Here is an 8,035-nt window from a genome sequence, read left to right as displayed (position 1 = left end):
AAGTCTATTCCGGTGCCCCTCCCACGAAGATTCACTGAGAGCATGTTAGATACAAGTTACAATTTGATGTGGCACTGTTTTATTAACATTCAAAACCACCCACGTTACTCAAAACCAGTGAAACCGTATTTGAACTTTGCAATTATTATTGTCCTTAAATCCACATGGAGGGGCACTTGGAGAGGACACCGAAACAATTCCCATACGAATTGAATCTATCGTTTTTTCCATCACTTTTGTTTTAATTTGCTCTGAGTATAATTTGAAGTGTTAGTATTTTGTATTAAGAGCTTCTAGATATGAGTTATGATGGACATAAATGCTTCTAATGTTGAAGCAATTCAAAATGATTTTCTTGACTGAGCACACAGGGCAGACATCCTTAACTCACTATTTAACAGCACATCACCTGACCAAACACGGCATGACACAACAGCACACTCACACACTTTCACTCTCCTCTGGAACACTGCACTGCGCTTTCACTCATCCATGGATAAGCTAACACCAAACGCTGCAAACTCAGTACCCCTCACTCCACTCACCTTCTTGGAAAGAGCAGCAATCGTGTACGGTGACTCTCATTCTATCGTCTACGACCACATTTCCTTCACCTGGTCACAAACCCACCGTAGATGCCTCCAACTCGCTTCTTCCCTCACTTCTCTGGGCTTAGGACGTGGCCAAGTCATCTCTGTTCTCTCCCCAAACACTCCCTCAATGTATGAACTTCAGTTTGCAGTTCCCATGTCTGGCGCCATTCTCAACAATCTCAACCTCCGTCTCGACCCCCACGCGCTCTCCGTCCTCCTGCGCCATAGCGAATCAAAACTTGTCTTCGTCCACTCTCAATCACTCCCTCTTATTCTCACCACTCTTTCAAAATTCCCCCACACCACACCGCGTCCTTCCCTCGTCCTTATCACAGACGATGGCTATGGGGATGCGGATGCTGTCGCGGCGGCGCACGCAATAGACACCTACGAGCGCCTTTTGAGCAGAGGCAACCTGAACTTCCGATGGGCACGGCCCAACTCCGAGTGGGACCCAATAACCCTTAACTACACCTCCGGAACAACAGCGTCTCCCAAGGGCGTGTTACACTCCCACCGCGCAACGTTCATGATAGCCCTCGACTCTCTCATCGACTGGTGTGTGCCAAAACAACCGGTTTACTTATGGACCCTACCGATGTTCCACGCTAATGGGTGGGGCTTCGCGTGGGGGATTGCAGCCGTTGGCGGCACCAACGTTTGCATACGTAAAACCAACGCTCCGATAATTTACCGTTCGATCGAGTCTCACAACGTGACACACATGTGCGCGGCGCCGGTGGTTCTGAACATGCTGCTCACGAGAGCAGAACCATTGAAAAACCCGGTTCATGTCCTCATCGGAGGTTCGACGCCCCCGGCGTCGGTTCTTGCTCGGGCGGAGGAAGTAGGGTTTGTGGTGAGCCACGGGTACGGGATGACGGAGACGCTGGGGGTGGTGGTGTCGTGCGCGTGGAAGAGGGAATGGGATACGCTTCCGGGGAGGGAGAGGGCACGGCTGCTGGCTCGGCAGGGGGTGAGGACGGCGGCGGTGTCGGAAGTGGACGTTGTAGATCCGGCGAGCGGAGTAAGCGTGAAGCGCGACGGGGTTACATCGGGGGAAGTAGTGGTGCGAGGCTCTTGCGTGATGATGGGTTATCTGAAGGATTTGGAAGGAACGAGAAGGTGCGTAAGAGAAAATGGGTGGTTGTACACGGGGGACGTAGGGGTTGTGCATGGGGATGGGTATTTGGAGATAAAAGATAGGTCGAAAGACGTGATAATAAGTGGGGGAGAGAACGTGAGCAGCGTGGAGGTGGAAGCCGTGATGTATGCGCATCCGGCGGTGAGAGAGGCGGCGGTGGTGGGGCGGCCGGACGAGTTCTGGGGGGAGACCCCGTGCGCGTTTGTGGAGCTGAAGGAGAGGTTGGAGCGCCGGCCAAAGGAAGAAGAGTTGGTGGAGTTTTGCAGAGAAAGGTTGGCTCACTTCATGGTGCCGAAGACGGTAGTGTTCAAGGATGCGCTGCCGAAGACGCCGACGGGGAAGATTCTGAAGCACGTGCTGAGGAAGGAGGCTCAGGGTATGGGGTCCTTGGCTACACGCAGTCGCATGTAGAGTACGGTTTGTACTGTACTAAACAAACAACTATTCTAGGTTTGGTTTGGCGTGTTTCACCTTTTTTGAGTCTTCAGATTTTTATTTTGTTAATTAATTACTTTTAATTGAAAACGACCAAATTATTCCTTAAAATTCGCAAGCTTGGTCTTAAACTTGTTACTCTAACTTCAAATTTTCATTATACACTTCTAAAATATCAAAAATATCTTTATGGGGATGGAAAACCGGTTAAGAAATTTTGTTAACCGATGTTGGAAAATCAATTAACAAAAAGCCAGTTAAATTTTAAGTTAAAAAAGAAACCTTAACCGTAATTATAAATACGGTTAATATAAAATAATTCGAATACATATAACGGTTAACATATATTTTTCAATTTCTTTTTTCAAATTTTATAAATATGGTTAACACTTAACGGTATTTGGGTTAACGTATTTCTTTCAAATTTTTTTTCTTAATTTTATAATATATATTTTTAATAATTAATATTTTATAAATTAAAATATTAGCTTTTAATTTTATGAAACATATTAAATTTATTAATTTATTATTATTATTATTAATTAAAAACAAAAAATAAAATATAAAAAAAAAACCTTAACCTTGAAAATACGTTACCACAATAATTCAAATTAAATATATTTCTTTCATTTTTTTCTGTTTTTAATTTTATAATATTTTTTATTTTTTAATAATTAATATTTTATACATTAAAATATTGATATATATTTAAATTTTTGAAAAATATTAAGTTTATTAATTGTTTATTATTATTATTAAGTAAAAAAATTAAAAAAGAATTTATTCGAATGCTAGTTAAGGTTTTCTTAACTAGTTTTTGAATATTGGTTAAGAAAATTTCTTAACCGGTTGGTAGGGGTATTTTTGGAATTTTAGAATTATAAATAAAAATTTGGAAGTACAAACTCAAGTTGTTAATGACAAAATCCTAAAAATATATAAAAGTTTTGAATGAGGTATAAAATACAAATAATGAAAAATATACATATTTACATTTATTTAATATGTTATAAAAGAGTAAATTTTATATTTTAAAAAAATAAAAAATAAAATTATTTCTTATAAAATATAGTTAAACACTAATGGAATATTCAATATTTATATTTATTGGTGTTTAAATGTCAATATCACTTAAAGTATATAATTTGGATCCTGATATGTTAACAACGAATTGTTATAACACCATTTTTACAAAGGTGTCAAAATGCTATTGGGTCATTTAAAATAATATTTTTTTTGAAAAATCTGGTGTGGGGAAATTGGTTTCCAAAATTACCCCTTTCATTTTCGTTTTCATCTTCTCTCTACTCTACACTTTCATTTTCATTTTGTGTGTGCTCTCTCTCAGAGCGTGTGGTTCCTCTCCTTTCTCTCTCATGAAGCAAGCATAAAAGGTCATCTTCTCCGACGAGACAATTCGGTGAGACTCCGCTAAAGCAATGGAAAACTCCGGTAAGAAGTTATTTCCTTTCCCCTTTGCATTGTCAGTTTCTCTTTTCCCATGTCCCCTTTCCCCTTTTCATTTACTCCATTTTGATTTACCCTTTAGCATTTTCCATGTACCCATTTTCATTTTACCCTTTGGTCATTGATTTATTTTTCATGCAGTTGAATGTGCGTCATTCTTTCAAAACGAAGTATGTTGGTGATTTGAATGGAAGATTGACCCTGCACTAGAGGAAGTTAATTGCAAAGACAAAATTCACTTGGTTTTTACAATTGTCTGACAATGTTAAGCTAGATAGAAATTTGTTGAATGAGTTATTAGTTAGATAGGTAGACTCTAGTGGTGGGTTTTTTTTCTAGAGAAAAATTTGTAGAGTTCAAGGAAATGGATGTGTGCTTAATAAAGATAATTGTATTATTTTTTAAGATGACTGTATTATTTTGTATGATTAATGTATAATGGTATCATTGTAATGAACATGGTCAGGTTAATAGTAATGGAATACAATGAAGCTATGTGGTCATCATTGAATGTTAAAATATTTTACCATCATTGCACTTAAAAAATAACCATTCACATTCAACTTACTCACTCATCTAAAAAATTGGAAACAAAATGAGCAAAAACATAGCAAAACCCTTCATGGGGAGTGTTTTTTATCCAGCTGCGGGGAGTATAGTTGAAAATTTTTTACAAATGGCCCTCTGGCCTCTAGTAATCGATTACAATACCCTTATAATCGATTACCAAGGTAGAAAATGGCCACCAATGCTCATGGACCTCATCTAACTTACATGAAAGCACCTAAATGACCTTTTTTTTCTCAACAATTCAATAACTTAATGTTTTCATTGGTGCATTAAACATCACTCATGACCATTAAACTCACTCACTTATCTAAAATAAGAAACATGAAACAATAACTGAAAGTAAACTCATTTAGGAAGCTTAAAAAAACGTTATTTTTGGGAAATTAACTGCATCTAGTACAATGGTCTAAAAATTATGGGTTGGTAGTCATTTGAAAGCTCTTTGAGTCTAGATTCCAACAAAACAAGAATCAACTCATTTCGAGTTCGGTGGAGAAAGTTAAGAGAAAAACAACCAGCAAAGGTAAGAGTTAGCAGGAATATATAAAGTGTTAACCTTAAGGAATAAATTGTACCTACTCAGATGTCCAAAATTTATAAATTAGTAGTCATTGGAAAGCTTTTTGAGTCTAGTTTCTAATAAAGAAAGAATCGTATCATTTGGAGGTCGGTGGGAAAAGTTATCATTAAAATAGCCATAAAGGTCAAAGTTGACAACATGTTATCTCACTCAAATTGTCTTTGGCTACTTATGTGCCCACAACTAGATCTTGCAGCACAAGTTTTAGTACAAAACTAGATTTTTGTTCGTGTAATCGTTTACAAGGCCCTTGTAATCGATTACATGAACAGAAATCTGGTTTTGTACAAAAACTTATGTTGTAGGAGCCAGCTGTGGGCACACAGGTAGCCAAAGACATTTTACGTAATTTTTTTTATATTTCTTGAATGGATGAGAGGTATTTTCAGTTTTTAAGTGTGAGTAGAGCCTCAAAACTGAGGTTTGGACAGTTCATAGTGGAGGAAAGAGAGAATGTTGGTGTCATGACCAAGTTAGGTAAAGTCTTAAACAAGTTAAGCAATTTTGTACCTTGTAATCGATTACAAGGCCCTTGTAATCGATTACAAGGCCCTTGTAATCGATTACAAGGTACAAAATGACCTACACTTTTCAGGACTTCGCCTAACTTGGTCATGAAACCAACATTGGGTCTTTCCTCCACCAAGGATTGCCCAAAATCCAGTTTTTAGGATCTACTCACACTTAAACATTAAGAAGAACTCTCATCCATTCAAGAAATATGAAAAAATTACGTAAAATGTATTTGGCTACCTGTGTGCACACAGTTGGCTCATGCAGCACACGTTTTAGTACAAAACCAGATTTTTGTTCATGTAATCGATTAAAAGGGTCTTGTAAACGATTACAAGAACAAAAATATGGTTTTGTACAAAAACTTGTGCTGTAGGACTCAGTTGTGACACATAAGTAGCCAAAACAATTTGAGTGAGATAACATGTTGTGAACTTTGACCTTTGCTGACTATTTTAATGATAACTTTTTCCACCGCCCTCCAAATTATGCGATTCTTTTTTTTTTAGAAACTAGACTTAAAAAGTTTTCCAATGACTACTAATTTATAATTTTTAGACATCTAAATAGTACAGTTTATTCCTTAAAGTTAACAATTTATATCTTCTTGGCAACTCTAACCTTTGCTGGTTGTTTTGCTCTTAACTTTCTCCACCGAACTCCAAATGAGTTGATTCTTGTTTTGTTGGAATATAGACTCAAAGACCTTTCAAATTATGCCTTGGTAATCAAGTTTAGGCCTTTTTAGCCATTGTAATCGATTACAAGGACCCTGTAAACGATTACACGAACAAAAATATGGTTTTGTACAAAAACTTGTGTTGTAGGAGCCAGTTGTGGGCACATAAGTAGCCAAAGACATTTTACGTAATTTTTTCATATTTCTTGAATGGATGAGAGTTCTTTGTAATGTTTAAGTGTGAGTAGATCCTAAAAACTAGGATTTGGGAAGCCCTTGGTACAGGAAAGACCCAATGTTGGTGTCATGACCAAGTTAACATGCTGTGAACTTTGACCTTTGTCGGCTATTTTAATGATAACTTTTCCCACCGACCTCCAAATGATGCGATTATTTTTTTTATTAGAAACTAGACTCAAAAACATTTCCAATGACTACTAATTTATAATTTTTGGACATCTGAGTAGGTATAGTTTATTCCTTAAAGTTAACGGTTTATATATTCCTGCCAACTCTCACCTTTGCTGGTTGTTTTGCTCTTAACTTTCTCCACCGAACTCCAAATGAGTTGATTCTTGTTTTGTTGGAATATAGACCCAAAGACCTTTCAAATTATGCCTTGGTAATCAATTGTAGGCCTTTTTGGCCATTTTAATCGATTACAAAGACCCCGTAAACGATTACACGAACAAAAATCTTGTTTTGTACAAAAACTTGTGCGACAGGAGCCAATTGTGGCCACATAAGTAGCCAAAGACATTTCACGTAATTTTTTCATATTTCTTGAATGGATGAGAGTTCTTTGTAATGTTTAAGTGTGAGTAGAACCTAAAAACTAGGTTTTGGAAAGCCCTTGGTGGAGGAAAGACTTAATGTTGGTGTCATGACCAAGTTAACATGCTGTGAACTTTGACCTTGGCTATTTTAATGATAACTTTTCCCACCGACCTCCAAATGATGCGATTCTTTTTTTATTAGAAACTAGACTCAAAAAGATTTCCAATGACTATTAATGTATAATTTTTGAACATTTGAGTAGGTACAGTTTATTCCTTAAAGTTAACAATTTATATATTCCTGGCAACTCTGACCTTTGCTGGTTGTTTTGCTCTTAACTTTCTCCACCAAACTTCAAATGAGTTGATTCTTGTTTTGTTAGAATATAGACTCAAAGACCTTTCAAATTATGCCTTGGTAATCAATTTTAGGGCTTTTTGGCCATTGTAATCGATTACAAAGACCCTATGAACGATTACACGAACAAAAATATGATTTTGTACAAAACCTTGTGCTGTAGGAGCCAGTTGTGGACACATAAGTAACCAAAGACATTTTACGTAATTTTTTCATATTTCTTGAATGGATGAGAGTTCTTTTTAATGTTTAAGTGTGAGAAGAGCCTAAAAACTAGGTTTTAGGAAGCCCTTGGTGGAGGAAAGACCCAATGTTGGTGTCATGACCAAGTTAACATGTTGTGAACTTTGACCTTTGTTGGCTATTTTAATGCTAACTTTTCCCACCGACCTCCAAATGATGCGATTCTTGTTTTATTAGAAACTATACTCAAAAAGCTTTCAAATGACTACTAATTTGTAATTTTTGGACATTTGAGTAGGTACAGTTTAATCCTTAAAGTTAACGCTTTATATATTCTTGCCAACTCTAACCTTTGCTAGTGGTTTTGCTCTTATTTTTCTCCACCGAACTCCAAATGAGTTGATTCTTGTTTTGTTGGAATCTATACTCAAAGACCTTTCAAATTATGCCTTGGTAATCAAGTGTAGGCCTTTTTGGCTATTGTAATCGATTACAAGGACCCCGTAAACGATTACACGAACAAAAATCTGGTTTTGTACAAAAACTTGTGCGGCAGGAGCCAGTTGTGGCCACATAAGTAGCCAAAGACATTTTACGTAATTTTTTCATATTTCTTGACTAGATGAGAGTTCCTTTTAATGTTTAAGTGTGAGTAGAGCCTGAAGGCTAGGTTTTGGGCCGTCCTTGGTGGGGGAAAGACCCAATGTTGGTGTGATGATGATGTTAGCTAAGTCTTG

At 37.1% G+C, this 8,035-nt stretch overlaps 1 pseudogene across 2 annotated transcripts; it reads left to right on the top strand.

The window, feature by feature from the left end:
* Positions 1–249: 249 nt before the first annotated feature.
* Positions 250–4,081, top strand: LOC124837365 (putative CoA ligase CCL11 pseudogene; annotated as a pseudogene). 2 transcript variants are annotated; one of them, XR_015780129.1, is made up of 3 exons: positions 250–2,187; positions 3,521–3,624; positions 3,781–4,081. The product of XR_015780129.1 is annotated as a putative CoA ligase CCL11 pseudogene, transcript variant X2 (transcript). The 2 variants fall into 2 exon arrangements; XR_015780128.1 differs by lacking the exons at positions 3,521–3,624; positions 3,781–4,081 and having other exon boundaries at positions 251–2,211.
* The last annotated feature ends 3,954 nt before the right edge of the window (positions 4,082–8,035 follow it).

The sequence above is a fragment of the Vigna umbellata genome, chromosome 1 (assembly GCF_029865625.1).
Source record: "Vigna umbellata cultivar VRB3 chromosome 1, Vumbellata_1.0, whole genome shotgun sequence".
Classification (NCBI taxonomy): Eukaryota; Viridiplantae; Streptophyta; class Magnoliopsida; order Fabales; family Fabaceae; genus Vigna; species Vigna umbellata.
The sequence above is the reverse complement of the archived record's forward strand: the minus strand, read 5'-3'. Positions and strand labels throughout refer to the sequence as shown.